The following is a 16,662-nucleotide window of genomic DNA, read 5'->3' as shown; positions in this document are numbered from 1 at the left end:
AGTTAGCAGGTTCTACCCTCAAAAATCTGGTAAAGGGCAAGACAGCAAGCACTAACAGCCAAGAACTTGCAAAACCAAAAAATAACAACTGAGTCATCACAAAAGCACAAAGAACTAAAACCCTCATGCGACAAAGATTATTCAGCCCAGTGTGCAAATATGCTGATATGACATTGCTGCAAATAATGACTTTCACTAAGAAAACCCACTGATTTGGTCAGATAGGCAAAAACTTTAGTCTGGCTCAAGCTAAATATGGCCCAGCTTGCAATACCCTACAAAAGGATCCTTAAGGTTTTAAATCATGTTGAACAAGACCATTATCTCCCATCAGAATTAAAAGGATTCATTCCCTCTGTCTCTATGAGGTAGAACAGAGGAAAAGAATCATAGAATCTTAGAATCAGTTGGGTTGGAAGGAACCTCTGACATCATCAAGTCTAACCCTTGATCCACTACCACTGTGGTTACCAGACCATGGCAGTAAGTGCCACATCCAGTCTCACCTAAACACCTCCAGGGACAGTGAATCCACCACTTTCCTGGGCAGCCTAATCCAATGCCTGATTACCCTTCTCTGTAAAGAATTTCTTCCTAATATCTAACCTAAACCTCCCCTGGCAGAGCTAAAGACCATGCCCTCTTGTCTTGCTGATGGTTGCCTGGGAAAAGAGACCAACCCCCCCCTGGCTCCCCCCTCCTGTCAGGGAGTTGTAGAGTGAGGAGGTCTCCCCTGAGCCTCCTCTTCTCCAGGCTGAACAACCCCAGCTCGCTCAGCCTCTCCTCACAGGACTTGTGCTCAAGTTCCTCCCCCAGCCTTGTTGCTCTTCTCTGGACCTGCTCCAGCCCCTCCATGTCCTTCCTGAACTGAGGGCCCAGAACTGGACACAGCACTCCAGGTGTGGCCTCACCAGCGCTGAGTCCAGGGCAAGAATCACTTCCCTGGACCTGTTGGCCACACTGTTCCTGATCCAGGCCAGGATCCATTGGCCTTCTTGGCCACCTGGGCACACTCTGGCTCATGTTCAGCCTCCTGTCAATCCAAACTCCTAGGTCCCTTCCTGCCTGGCTGCTCTCCAGCCAGTCTGTCCCCAGCCTGTAGCGCTGCAGGGGATTGTTGTGGTCAAAGTGCAGGACCCGGCACTTGGCCTTGTTGAACCTCATCCCACTGGAATAAGCCCAACTCTCCAGCCTGTCCAGGTCCCTCTGCAGAGCCCTCCTGCCTTCCAGCTGATCGACACTCCCCCCCAACTTAGTGTCATCTGCAAATTTCCTAATGGCTAGAAAACTAAGGCTATCAATCAGAGAACATCTTAATACATTACCAAGTGGATTAACTGCACCAATCCCACTTTCCTGCAGGAGGGAGGGCAATGTCCAACCCAGTGGGGCTGGTGCTGCAAGAATAATCCTATCAGGACATTGTTGGCAGTAGCATTTTTTTCAGCAAGTTCCTTTAGCAGGGCTGTCCCCTCCTGACTGCAGTGTGGGAAATGAAGTACACCAGAGCGACCTTTGCAAATTACTCTCCAGAATGCGCAATACTTTCTATAATAGGTTGAGAGTAGTGTTTTGCATGAATATTCATCCATAAAAGTAGTCAAGCTGATTACTTCATCTGTACCTGCAAAGTTAGACATTCCTTGCAGATGTTACTGTACCTACGATGAAAAGCACATTATTTTCACATACTGGCATTTAAACTAATTATATTCTCTGCACTAAAAATTCACAGGCTGGTTTCTTCATGCTGCAAATGCTTAAGAAACCCAAATACTGCCAGAATATGTATTAGACAATTACAGAAGCTATTCAATAGATCAAGACAAAAAAAAGAGCACAGCATACATCTTCATAAGCTGACTTCCTCTAGCATATCATTAACGTCTGTAAAGTCTAATTCATTGGAATTATCTCCAATTACCAGTCCCTAAATGCATTACCATCATTCAATCTCAGAAAACTCCGTTAAAGGAAGGTTTTGAAAACATCCCTAGAATTTTGTTCACCCTCCAACAAAGATGGAGAAGACAGGTTTTGACCGGATTTTACTAAGTCTGAGGAAATAATTATTCCCTCAGAGAAAAACCAAAACAAGGCAGAAGAGGGTTTCTCACATTTCAGATTCTCCGAAGGGCTTGTAAACAACTATATATAACCGGTTATATCATCTTGCACTAAGTGTTCTCATTTTGCCTCCTTTGAGCGGACTCGCAGATCAAAGGGGTCCCTCATCACTGTGATGGCTCGGTAAAAAGCCACAGTTCACAGCCTAACCTGCAGTTTGAGCCCACACAGGCTCATCCTGATTGCTGGAAATTGTCCTTGTCAGCACAAATGAGAGAGGTCCCTTCCCTTCCCCACCCAAGCCTCGCCGAGCTTCCCTCCATCTGGGCCAAGGAAAATATTCTGACATCCCCCGGTGAAGTATTAAATGGAGCTGACTGCTGTAGTACTGAAAGAAATGAATAAAAAGGTGTTTAGAGATAACAATTTATTTCTTACTTACTTCCTCCCTGGCATCAAAGGAATCTCGCCTCCTCCTAAAACCACGTTGCAAAGGGTGTGGTGAAATAGCTGCTTCTCACCCCCTGCCCCACACCTGCAGTGCATGAGGTGGTGCTAATAGAGAAAACTGCAGTGTTAGGGTGCAGCACCTTCGGTAAACACCTCCACTGCCTCCCTTTAGAAGTACAAATAGTTACAAACACCGTTGAGAAAGCACACTCCATAAAAAGCATTGCTTAGAGCACTTGAGCAGATCCCTGCTCCAGTTTTTTAGGCTGTCCCAAATACCAGTGTGACAGACGTGTTTATGTATACTGCCATGAAGCAGAGCTATTTGATTTAGGTCCTCAATTATTTAAATAAACATTTGAACTGACCTAGCAGTGATGCACAGCCCGTATATTTTAAGTAAGGTGTAAGATGAACAAAATTAAGAATCCCCTCTTAAACCCAATAACAAACAAACCTTAAGAAAAATCAGAGAAATACTGTTTGGTCAATAATATGGTTAAATCAGTCCTTAGAAGGGTTGCATCACCACACTGATTTCAGACCATATCCAGACCATTTAGGCACAATACAGTAAGAACTTCCATAAACATTACTTCAAGTAAAGTAGGTTACCCCTTATAGGGGACAAAAATACAGGTAATGAACAGACAACACTTGGGCTAATTTACAAACCATCCATTTTTGGCAATTTTATTGCAGATAACGTGCTTTAGCCTTAGCTGGTTTATCAGCAGCCCTGTAGAAAGCTGGTGGCCACATTTAAGAGCAGCTTGATCAGGGCATATTTTGATTTTGGATTATGAACGAATGGTATTTTAGCAATGTGTTTTGCCAAGCTGTAACCCTGTTAGAACTGGCAGGATAAGTTATTTACTGACACGTACACTAAAATAATAAGAGGCTACAAGTGCTTGGCAGTTGGACTTGATACATGAAGACCAGCTAGCAGGAAAATATTTAGAGGACACAGATCTCTTCCATTTGTGACTCCATAGAACTATGAAACACTTGGCAAAGGCTTGTCACAATTTGGCATTTTTACCTAATTTGGGAATGACTGTCAGCTGTTCTTCTCTTACAGGATGCACAAGCTCCAGCATCCATGCCACTTTAACAGCAGACATCTGGACCTCTGTGGGATGAGACCTGCAGCAGATCTGCACCAAAGAAGTGTTTATATCCTGCTGTTCTGTCAGTGTAATCACTACAGTTCTTGCAGCTGACAGTCACCTTCAGCAGGTGACAACAAAAGTAAACACATCTCATCTAGGTTTGGTCCTGTCCCTTTCAGACAATTCAATCATGCTCTGTCAGTCCATCAACTCTTCCCGTACAATATACAGCTGCCATCCTCCAAGGAAAACTCTACCTATCACCCAAGGAATCCTTTAGGGACAAAGCTGCATTGTGAGATGGGGGCAGATCTCATCCATGCAACTCTTAAGTATCATCACATCATCTAGAGCACAGAACTTGCACTCCTTTAAATCCCCACAGGGACAATTTTCCAGGGGCAGAGTGGTTAAGAGGAATCGATGGTTTCATCAGCTGCACTATAACTATGTTACAAGCCAGATGGGGCTACCACAGGCAGGCTGCAAAGGCAGTGAAGATGTTAATGTACATTTACCTACCTTGAACATTGGTTGCCCTTATAAACCATTAACCTCTCTCCAAAAAAAACCCCAAGAAAAAACAAACCCAGAAACCAAACAAGAAATAAATGCTGTTTGAAAAGCATCCAGTCTCTCACAAGCGTTTTCTGTTCGAGGTTACTATCAGATAATGCAGCTTTGAATTACCTAAGACATCCTCAGTGAATTAATCTTACACATACTAAAGCAGCTTTTCCTGAATATCCATAAGAACAAAATACTGTTGCAATAGTTTCTACAGAACTAGGCAGGCTTCTTTTAGGAAGGAGAGAGTTTCTTTGCATAAAAGTGATATTTAAAGTCAACAAGTCCTAGCCAATGTAATTTACCTGTAAGATTCAAAGCAGGGCTGCTGGCATAAAGAACAGGGCAGTGAAAGGTTCAGCCTATACAAACATGATTGATTGTCTAGAAAACAAAGCTAATCTAGTGGTTGTTTCTTTATGCAAGGCTAATTGCATACCAGCTAGAGTGCCTTTCCAGATCATTCTCAAAGGCAGAATGAATTTGTGGTCAGATAGTATCACAGGCATTTCTCTGAGCAGGTAGAGCCGCTTTAATATTTGCAGGCAGCACATAAAAAGAGCAAAACGAGGGAAATGCCAGAATTCCAGATCACAGAATAGCACAATACTGAAATGTAACAGTTGAGCTGGCAGGTTATCCTACTAGACATCTAATATCCTCAGAAAGGCATGGGATCCTCTCTAAGAAGTACACTCAGAGAACAAGCAATCTTTGTTGCTCATTCTAATACCCTGGGTAGATCCTGAAATCTCAAGCCGAGTGGGAAATCCAGAGAAAGAAGCAACAACCTGAACACCTGACAAGATAAGTTCGGTTTTGTGCCTCTATTGTTTAAGGAGCCACCAAAATACACATTGAGTCGTGTAAGCCATCTTCCGAGGAAGGAATATAAAAGGAACTCCACAGACTACATGAGTAGGTGCAAATTACAGATACCACTTAAATCTAGGATCTGAGAACTGGTCAAGTGAATACAGATGAAGACTTGAGTATCACCTCTTTAAAAGGCACATTAACTACAGCTTGGTAAGTGAAATTTGGTGGGGGTTGATTTGAAGGATAAACAGGAACAGAATTGTCTTGCTCAGAGAAGTCTTGAGATTAGCCTAACAAGCACCTGACATTAAAAGACCTCCCATTTGAGGGCTGTAGAGCTGTTCCAGAACGTAAGAGAGGAACAGCTGACCAAATTGAGAGCTGATCCATGAATGCTGCCTTCAATGCACTGAAGATACCTGCTTATGAATTTCAACAGTTTGATAGGAGCATTCTCTACACTTAAGTAATAACATCTAGCAACAGTGTGGGCTTCATGAAGAAAGTTAAATAGCTCTCATTCACCTTCTGTCATGCACACACCTTTATTAAACTGCTTAAAGTTTGTGGTTGCATCACTGACTTTTCCTCATCCTGCTCCACTCACATTCAGTTTGGATTCATCTCTGCTGCTCTGCTCATGCAGTAGAAGAAATACCAGTACAAGATTTTTAGTCTCTACTCTTTTCTCTGGTTTCATCATCTTTGTGGTCCAGCAGCAGCTGTTGAGAACAGGCACACCACAAGGTAGGGCATTCAGCTCTGTAAGCTCTCAGTGCTTTCTGTTCTCTGATCTTAAAAGTACAATGCACAGTCTTCTCACTGCTTCTCCGGAAAACTGAGCCTGATCTTACAATATTCCAGATGCTACACTTCCAGCTTCCTGACCTGTCACTCCTAATCAACTTACAACTTACTATTGCAAGCTTCTATTTGCAATAATACATTCAATTGTTCCATTTTCAAAACTGATTTGATGTTCATCTTCCAGGAGATGGCCACTGCCCACAGCAGCATCCCAAGCAAGGAGGATCACTAATGGCAGAGCTCAGACCACCTATGATGTGAACACACAAACACCTGGCTGAGGCCGTTTGGTGTTTTTGACTAGATGAATTTCAAAGAGGTGTTTTCTTTCTGTGCTGCAGAGGAAATCACAGGCTTGCACCTGTGGGAGAAAACAGCAGGACAGTTGTAATTTCTACAACAAAGGGATGAGTAAAAGTTGCAAAATTAAAGTAGTCAGGTTGAATGAATACTGCACATAACATTACCTAATCTCAACTTCTCAAAGAGTTTTAGGTCTTCAGACTATTTCTTTAAAGAACTGCTCTACTTTTAACTGAATGTATTCTCTTATCAGTTTATTCTGGTACAAGATAGTGGCTTGGCTTCCAACCCAGTTCCCATGAAGATAGTTAACACTTACAGATTCTTTTGTCTAACATTAGAACCAGCTAAATCCATTTATCACACATGGAGTTGATAAGGGATAGAACATTCACCCCTGAATTGTTTTGCTGCTTTGGGCTGGTTCCCTCAATGTCTGCAAGGTGTTTATAGGTAACAGTTTGTGGAAATGAGCAGACTTATCATTCAACTTCACCACATTCTTGGCCAAGTCCTTGAAAATCAGACAAAAAGTTGTTATCTTGACATAATGGTGTGCATATTACTCCTAAGTATTTGAGCTGCTACACCTGCTTAAAGTGTAGGGGTGTTAAGAGCAGGAAAAACAAAAATATCAAGGATTTGAGCAGTTGGCAGTAATCCTGGTCATGCTGTGGTGACATTAATTTTCCCTAGAATTTCTAAAAGCCTTTGTAAGCACTTTGGCATATTGGATAGCTTGTTATAGACCTCTGGTTCCAGTTAGAGATTTTAGAATTGATTCTGGACAACTAGAATTGCCTGATTTGGTCACTCAAGAAGTCTTCCAGGAAAAACCCTACTCTGAAACACTTGCAGGTTTTAATAAATTAGCAGTCATGTAGGATATCATAGGTTTTACTAAAAAGCTGTAGTATGTGCCATGTATCTCTATTTTCAGGCTCTGTCAACCTTAGATGAAACCAGTGTGGGTAGGATGCTCAGGTGGACTTAGAGGACATTACAACAGCAGCTTCCACAACTTTTGCTGTGAAGAGCATTTGACTCCAAAACAGTATTTCCAAGTAGGGTTTCAGGAGCTTTCTGGTGTTGGTCCAGAAGTATTATCAGCTCATGCACTGAGAGCAGGTGTAGTGAACAGAGATCTGTGAGGATTGCAAAGGATAGTGTGAAATAAAAACAAACCCCAGGAAACGTCTATGGAAACACTGCTCCTGAAAGTAGGTCAACTACAGAAGGGATTACACATTTTTCAGAAGACCTGTGGATTACAGCAGAGAAGCAGAACCCAAGTCAGTAACCTATTGAAAGGAGATATTCTCACTTTTATCCTGATGTTCTCTTAGAGGTAAAGAGCACCTCACATGACTAATAATTCCTCATCAAATCACAACAACTTTCAAGCCAAACACTTCAGTGAGCAGAGCATGCTGTACATCAGATTGAGCCAACCAGAAAAAACTGGGAGAGGAAATAATCGAAAGGACAGGAGCCAGAAGACATGACTACAAAGTCTGAAGGGCATGAGATTATTCTACTTATCTAAACAAAAGCTTGACAGAGGGTTTTAAGTGTGAAAGCTGTTGAAAGGACAACATGAAGTGATCTCTTCTTCATCAGAAAGGTAATGATTGGCCCAAGCTGTAACTAGAATTAAAGCATATTTTCTACACCAGTAACAGAATTGTTATCCATCATGAGGAAGACAACAAGCAGGTTCACTCCTTCATTGCCACATTCATGGATCAACATCCCATGGCTCCTTGGCAGGTTGCTCCCTGCCATTCTTACATCTTCACCTGTGAGCACACACACAGTATCCCACCTACCAGGACACACAAAGGCACAGACATTTGCAAGTGCTGCATGTGTAGGTGTGAGCCTTCAGCAGTAACACAGGAAGCTGAAAAAGAAAACTCAATTTCTTGTAGCTTGTGAACAAGAAAGTACATCTACTATTTGACTAAAAAAAGATTTTAAAGTTGATGCAAGTCACTGGTCAGTACATAGAGGAATTTGACATTTTACACTTTAATTGCTTGTCAGAGTGAGGAAGCCCTTAGGGTGATAAATTTCATGGTTATTGAAGCTTATTTTAATGAAAAGCATGGCTTGCCCTTCTGGGCTGTATTTTATTTTGGCATCTTTACTGAGAACATTGTGCTTAGTCATTTTACTTTTTCAATTACAGGACCAGCTTATGCAATAAACTAATGTGTTTACCATTTGAACAATCACCTGCCAGATTTTTGGGAGGAATAAGATTTGATTAAAGCAATCAGCAGTTAAGCATAAGAAATCCTTAAATGTTTTAGGTTAAGAGCCTAAATAGACTTGAAATATTTTAATGTTGCTTTGTATAGCAGTCAAAATTTAATAGATAAAACAGGGGCACCACATCCCTCTTATGTCATTTAAGTGAAATGCATTTATCATCCTGTAAGAACTTTAAGTTTTTATTCTTCCAGCAACAAAGTTCAATGTATTACCTCTACATAAACATTTCTGCAAAACACATGGACAGACTTTTGACCCACAAAATTCTCTAGAGAAGTACAGATGTTCATGTAGTAAACCAGTCATAATTCGAAAGGTCACTTCTATTTTGTTTTAAACCTTTCCTTTTAAGCAAAAAGATACTTAAATTTAAGCTTCAGTTCCACATTAAAACAGCTGTGATGTGACATCACTATGCTTATCTTGCATCCTGGTTTGAAATCAAACTGTGGAGTGAGTTTAAGTTAATTTGGATAGACAGTTAGGGGATTACAAATTCCTAGTTTAGCAGGAAAAACTAAATCACAGAATATTCTAAGTTGGAAGAGACCAACAAGAATCATTGAGTCCAAATTGTAAGTAAATGGCCCCTACGGGGATCAAACCCACAACCTTGGCCTTTTTTGGACTGTGCTCTGACCAAATCCTGCAGGAAAAGAGTTCATGTGGTGCCTGTAAAATTCTTCCTACTTACACACACTGCAGTTCACACTGACTAGAGATAACTCAAACAAGTCTTGGCCTGGAAAGCTTTTCCATCTTCATCTGAGGACTTGGTGTGCCCTTGCTCACCACTCACATGTGAAGTCTGGAGAAACAGGATGAATACAAAATGTGCAACTATATCCTGTATTTTGCCTGATGGAAGAATACCTGTCCTGTACCAGTAAGCATCATCCAGGCTTAAACCTTCACTGGCATGGAGACCAAAACCCTGCAAATAAAGTGGTACCGGCCTTCAAAACATGGAACTGGAATTAGCATAGACAGGTCTCCCAGGTACAAAATGTAAATTCCTTCTGAAAAATAATGCAATCAAAACAGACTCCAGTTTACTTTAGGACACACATGGGGGAAGTCAGCCATCTGGATAGGATCTTGAGTGGCCTGATCCCAGATTTCTCTGCTGAACAGAAAATAAACTGCACACATGTATGTGGCTTCTCACATGCTTTTTATTAAACACTTCCTACCAGGAGGAGCAGGCCTGACTACCATTTGCTGAGATGACACTGATTTCAGAAGCATTGGCAGCTCTACACTGGAGCCACACTTCGAATCCCACGAGACTGCGAACAGTGACACTCGTCTGTCACTTTGGATACATCCTGCCCACATATGCTGTGTGACACTGCACCTCAGTGATCAAAAGAGCTACCCAGACCTTCAGGCTTTGCCTGCACGATCTACAGTTTAATTCTGTGCCTAAACTCCTACTTAGCAGTCTGGGGAGTGCAGATGTAACATTATATTTCAGGCCCAGATATAAGCAATGTGAGATGTATTCATCACCCACGTAAGCCTGCTGGATTTTCATTCCTTCCTGCAAGGCTGGAAGGGTCACAGCATTACTACAAACCCAGGCCCTTTCAGATGCAAAAAGTCAGATTTGTGTAGCTGCTCACATCAAACAACTTAGAGCTCCAGTTTGCTGTGTGAGGCTAACACATTAAGGAAGGAAAGTTCTGGGCTCTTGCTTTATCAGATAGGATGGAGCAGAGAATTTTCCAGCCTTGGCTTCCTGCTTTGCTCTCAGTCTAGTCCAACATTTTAAAAATTTCTCTGGTGAAAGCCAAGAGTTGGCCAGTGTTCTTGTTATTCTCGTTCTTTGAAAAGATATGACTATTACCCAGACAATGAGAAAGGAAGTTATTTAATCCCTACATCAACAGCCAGCAAGAAAATGAAGCATTATAATGCCACTGGTGTAACTGCACCAGGTAAGAATTAAAAATTATGCTGGACAGTATTGATGCAAAAGGAAGGAACCCATTTTTATTTAATATTTGCCACAGGCAGGCTTCCAACTCATTTTCCAAGTTACAGGTATATGCAATATTAATGAACTGAATGCTGCTACTGGAGACAAACAAAGCGTTGCTTTCATTTGCACAGTACTTCCACCCTGACCACACCAATTTAAATGCAAGACTGACAGTAAATTGCATGGCAATTTTATAAATACAAAGCTGAAGTATTTAAACATAATGACATTAGACTCTGCCCTTATTAGACAATATACTTTTAGTATTGAAGTTTGGGGAACCATTACCAACACCTCTAGATGAGACTTTTTTTCACATACAAGGCAAACTGAGAATGCCTGAAGCACAGAATTGCAGCAGCTTTCTTATCCTGTTTCCTAAGGTGAGATTTCCAAATCATTTGGACAGCAGCAATTTCTGCATGTGAAGTTGAAATCTTATTCCCTACTTACTTAAAAAAATTGTCTTCTTTAAGCTATGGTGTGTGTGTATATATATATGTGTGTGTGTGTGTGTGTATATCTCCAGTCAATACCGTGATTACTACGTGGGGACTTAAAGCTTTCTCCAGTAGGAATGTTTGACCACTTCCCATCAAGTGGCTGTAACCAGGAAAGCCCCTAAACTTCAGAAATCAGCAAAGACCTTCAGGGACACATCAATCACTAAATTCCAAACAGGCAGAAGGAGGTTGTGATCCACAATCAAGGCAACTTGTCAGGTTCGTTGAAGGATCCTGCAAGTGATACTCAGCAATACACAGGATCCTCACAGAGCCACGCAGACAGGAGTCTGTTCACCAAAAGCTCCCGAAAGAGGCTGAAGTGCAGGAAACAGTGTAGTCATTATTGTAGCAATGATAAATTCACACATTAATTACAACCAGTTATTCAGTAACCAGCATTAACATGGCATTGGAACTGACCTCTTGGAAAGTGTTAATTTAGGAGCATAGTTAATGAGGAAGAGAAAGCTACTAAGTGCAGTTCAGGGAAATACTGTGCAGGTTGGGCTGCTGGAATGACCTGGAAGTTTGTTGGCTGATGAAAGTCCATGTTTAGTAGTTTGCAGTTATTGAGCACTGGAAGTTTTTTGTGTAAGCCTATCTTTCCATGAAGTGACTTGCACATAGGTGGGATGATGCAAGGAAATCTGTTCAAGGAGTACAGAGTCAAGTTTATACTGAACATCCCTAAGACTCATTAGGTTTTACGTAGACAAAGTGATATTACTGAGATCTACCCATGAACAGGCTAAGAATATGCTGAGACAAAGCAGTGAGGCTTTATCTTAAGCCATCACATCAAAGAACTATTACTTGCCCACGAGTATATCCTACTGATCCAAACTAGTAAGAGATAACTAACCATATAATACCAAGGTCACTAGATGAATGGCCACCTGGGGAAGATGTTAGGACAAAATTCACTGTATGGGAACTCAAACCCTTTTATATATAGCTTAACTGGAGGCCACTACACAGTTGAAAGGCCGTGGTAGTGTCCAGGTCATATGCATACAAAGAAGACTAGAACTTACTAGTACTATAGGGTCAAAAGGCTTGTTTTCAAATGGTACCCTGAACTGTCACACAAACTATTGGAGAGCAACCATCTGGAAGAGGACATACCTTATCTGATTCAGTTCCATTTCTCCTGTTGATGGAGAGATCTACTCCTGTGCAGCTGCATACGAAAAGTTTTGAACAGACAAAACGGGAAGATAACAAATTGGGGAGGTGATTTGAAAGCAAAGCAGCAAAACAAGCTCCTAAGGCCAGAAATAAATGTGGGAACATGAAGGAGACAGATAAGTAACTGCCCATTCACTCTTTCTAAGCCCACTGAAGAAAATGCTTTGATTTTTAGGCAGGTGGAAGTGCTACGATGTTAAACAATCAGGATACCTCCAGTGCTGAGAAATGCAAGCCTGTTCCCTCCTTACACCACAGTTAGAAGCAGCACAAGAGCCAAGAAAAAGAACAAGCCCATAGCACAAGCTGATTCCCCCAGATACATTTCAGACTGCAAATGGGACATGTGCACTAGATGTGCTGGTGTTAAAGCAAGTTCGTGCATTTGTTTTGGGTTATTTTTTGAACTCTTGGGAGTTAGCTGGCCAGCCACACTACTCCAAGGAGCAATAGTTCAGACTGTCAAATCACTCCTCTGGGAGTACCCAGAGCCAGACTGCTCAGGCCAGTGTCCTTGCTCAGATATTCCCCTCATAAAATGGGAGGAGTATTTTTTACCCAGCATATGTGCCTTCACCCCAACCAACAAATCCCTGAAACTCTCATTACCTGGAAGCAAAGAACCAGCATCAAGACTATTTAACAGTTAATTCCTGTTCCTGCTATTTGTACTCCCATATGATTGATAAGCAAGTTGTAGGTTAAACAGATTAAGTGTATTCTGGAAGATTGTTTTCTGAGCATAAGTGATGATAGGAAATTAAGTGGCACAGAAATCTGACTGCTCTGCGGTCATCGCTTGCTGGGTTAAGCCACTGTTTTCTGGATGTGGTCCAGAAAGACTGATCATATATTCAAGGACAGAATGCAGAAGATAAGTGTGACATGCAGTTGTGCTTTTGTAAAAGAGCACTTTGGGCTCGGCCCCCAGTTAGATCATTTATTTATCTGGCACCAGAGGGTGATAATGGCTTGTTTTCAAGTCTCCAAAATAAATGAACTATACTGCATGCAGAAGTAGTCCAGGCCAGCCAGCAGAGGATAGAAAATATGCAGGGTCAGCATAACACTGGTTTCAATTTCAGTTACAAAAACATTAGAGCTCTCATTTAAAACAAGATGAGGAAACTAGGTCCTCTCTCCACTCTGCTGAAAGCACCAGCCTTACTCTCCCCAGAACACTGATAAAATCCACCTCAGACTTTAGCAAAACAGTTTGGGGTAATGCTTTCCTGCTGCCATTTACACACCAAGGCTTTCTTAGAAGCATCTTCAGTCTATTCCTTAGGGCTAAGCTTTATCTCCTACTCTTTTATGCCTTGAGCAGCAGCTATTGACTCACAATTGCAGTCGTGCAAGGAAAGTATGTCTCAGTCCACTCCCAGAGCACCTCAGGCCACCAGATTAGTCAGTCTTCATATAACACTGCAAAGGAGGCTGAGTCAAGCCTAAAGTGTTGGGTCAGCCAGATTTCCTAAAGCTAAAGAGATCAGTTTAATAGTCTATATCCTTCATAGATAGGAGTCCTGGAAACCAAGTCTTCCTCAGATTTAACTGGGTTTTAAGTTTTATTAGTTGTCCAAACTGTGGAGACCAACTTCCCATCACCTGTACATTGAGATTCATGTTGGAGCAGACTACGTGCCACTGAGGGAAAACCAAGGTCAGGAGCAGCTCCTAAGCCAAACCCCATCATTACCCAACAAAAGCCCTGTGTCCTGGTGCTTGCCAGAGTCACTTGCCAAGCGCAAGTTTGATGAGGAAACCTGGCTGCTTGTCCCAAGTTGTTATAAAGCCGTATGCCAGTGGCAGTCTGAATGACTGCACAGCACTTGTTGGAAGTACCAGCAACAAGGGGCTTTAGTTAATAGCTCCCATGTGCCAGTTCACAGCACAAACCACTCCATGGCTCAGACACTGCAGAGCTCTGAACCCATTGCTGAGATGCCCAAAGTTCAGCTTTTAACTCGAGGCAAATTCAGTCTCAGGCAACTCTATCTGAGCTCTAGATTTAACGGTATGAACTCAGCTCTTTTTCACGCAGAGTATCTTGTTCCACTTGGAAGAGTGTTATGCTTCTGTACCACACTTCAGAGCAATCAGTTTATTCAGAATAGCAATAATTATCCAGTGCTTGGATTCAGGAGCCCCTAACAGTCCCAGATGTAGCACATGATATCTGTTACCAGTGGAAGTTTTGGGTGGTTACTCCAAGCAGGGCTGTGACCCAAACAAGATGTGTGGGTGACTGATAAGCTGCTGACTGTAAGAGTCACCCGACCAGCAGCAGCTTACCAAAAACATGCTAAGTCTTTAGTTCACAGTGCTCCACAGCTGAGCAGGGTCTGCTTCCAGGCTTGGTTTCTGGGGTCTCCAGGATCTCCTGTCAGGAAATATGAGCTACCTGTCAAGCTACACATATGGTATCACTCATCCTGACAGCATTCTGCTTCAACTCTGACAACTGGACACGCCAGAATCATTTGTTTTCTGCTTTTGCATGGAGACCTAAACACACAACTCCATTAGAAATTTATTGGACTCAGTACAGCAGTTACCAGGCAGGTTTAATGCTCTGCTTAGGAGAAGGATTTTTTTCAACCACTCATATCAGTTTTGTGCTGTTATATTAAAGTAAGCTATGACCACTACACTCTGTAATCCTCAAATTAACAGGTTGAGTGGAAGTGTTCAGTAAGGCTGACGCTAAGTTGAAGGACCAGGAGCTCCAACAGAATCTGTATCAAATCAGTTAACCCATCTCTGAGGGAAACAACTGCACACAAGGCTGTTCCACTGCAGTTTTGATGAATCTTATGACTATAGCTGGAATAGGTCACAGCCTGGGATCTTGCAAGTATTACAGATATAAAGGTCATGGGAAATGACCTTTGCAAAACTAAAATGCAGCACAAATAGTTTTTCATGTTACTTGTTACTGTGCAAGCTGCTTAAGCTTCCCCCTGTCATAACAGCCCCATTGCTTCCACAGCGGGTCTCTTGGCAGATCAGCTGGAAAGCTCCATTTCAACTCCAACAGCCTTGACACTATTAAAAGTAGCCCATCACACTGCAGTCAGTTTGAAGGGCAAGTGAAGCTTGTTTTCACTTCAAACATGACACCAGCACATGTACACTGCTGCTCAACACACATGCTTGATCATTTGGTGCGAGTATTTTGGGGAGGCTTGTGCTGTTTGGAGGGACAGACCCCTGGTTAAGCTCAAAAGGACCTGCCAGCTGCAGCCTGTGATGGGCAATGTGAAGGATTGCACTGGTTTTGTCTAACACTCAAGTAGAGGTGCCCACAGACTGTGAGTGAAACTGGCTTCCCACTCCAGGAATTGATGCTGGGAGTCATGAGGTGTTCAGTAAGGATGACAGCAGTACATCACAGGCAGATTTTACAGACTAAGCTGGACAAGATCAAATGCTCCTGTGTAAAGCAACTGTTTATAGCTTAAATCAGTGTCTACTGGAAGTACTGAAGTGTTACATGCAGCTGTGTTCACAACTGCAGGCAGTACCTAGCAGCTAGCATGTCATTCCAGCCATCATCTTTCCACCCAAGAATTTATAAGAGGCCTCTCAAAGCCTCAACATCTTTTCTAAGCCACTCAGTTGGCAACACATTTTGACTTTAAGAAGGTTTTTCAAACATTAGATGCAGTTTCACTGGTGACTTACTCTGCAGGTACCATCCAGTGTTAATATTCTCATTACTTTTATAAATGATCCATTTAAATTTATACAGGGATAGAGGCAGAGTCCACACATTCCCATCTCACCACACAAGCAGAGCCACATTAAATCACCTAGTCCTAACTTTGTAGCTGTCAGTGAATCCAGGACTGGAACGAGTGTAAAGGTAATTAACCTCGGAGGTCACAGCCCTGTAAGACAGGTCCAACTTCAGCCTGCTCTAAGCTCCTCAGAGCCTGCATTTCCACATGGAGGAATAAAGGCAGTTACTTCAGAAAGCTCCTCAAACAAGCTCCAACATTTGCTTCAGTGTGAAAATGTAAGGTCACGTGCCCTTGGACATACAAGCATGTGCACTGTTTCAGTCAGAATTACACCACGCTCCGCTGGATGCCATGAAAATATTCCACTTGTGCTGCCCCACTGAGAAGGCACATGAACAGAGTTGCACTCCATGAGTTTTGTTGTAACATGACACAGAAGGGGCAGCAAGTTCACCAGCTGTCAGTCAGTGTTCTTGCCACTTTCTCACCACTAAGGAAGGACACCTCCGGCAAAAGACAACCTCCCTTGTCAGAATAATGCAGGACAATACAACTGTATTGAAGACTGACTGAATTTTTAAGGCACATTTCAATTTGGAAGGAGGGGATTGCCCTCCGTTGCAGGCAGTCCCCACAGCATCCAAGCAAGATGAGCAGGTACTGCTCATTCCTTTCTCAGGAACAGACTTCCAAGGAGCAGCAGGGTCCTGCAGGGGTTAACCCACAGTTACACAGGAGGGTTTATCCATAGAACCATTACATTTTCCTTTTACTGAAGATGCCTCAGTCATACATAATTGAGCATGAGAACTGCTATCATTTACTTGCTCGGA

At 42.3% G+C, this 16,662-nt stretch overlaps 1 protein-coding gene across 6 annotated transcripts in view; it reads right to left on the bottom strand.

Annotated features, from left to right (window-relative positions):
• SLC45A4 (solute carrier family 45 member 4) overlaps positions 1 to 16,662 on the bottom strand; it is an 87,393-nt gene that overhangs the window by 45,590 nt on the left and 25,141 nt on the right. Inside the window, exon 1 of one of the 6 annotated variants that reach the window (XM_027645586.1) lies at positions 9,100 to 9,165. The exons of the other annotated variants lie outside the window; for them this stretch is intronic. The gene's annotated coding sequence lies outside the window, so the exon portion shown is untranslated. Of the gene's footprint in view, positions 1 to 9,099; positions 9,166 to 16,662 lie in introns of those variants that run through there. 6 annotated transcript variants of the gene reach the window in all.

The sequence above is a fragment of the Corapipo altera genome, unplaced genomic scaffold, assembly GCF_003945725.1.
Source record: "Corapipo altera isolate COAL_440 unplaced genomic scaffold, ASM394572v1 51, whole genome shotgun sequence".
Classification (NCBI taxonomy): domain Eukaryota; kingdom Metazoa; phylum Chordata; class Aves; order Passeriformes; family Pipridae; genus Corapipo; species Corapipo altera.
The sequence above is the reverse complement of the archived record's forward strand: the minus strand, read 5'-3'. Positions and strand labels throughout refer to the sequence as shown.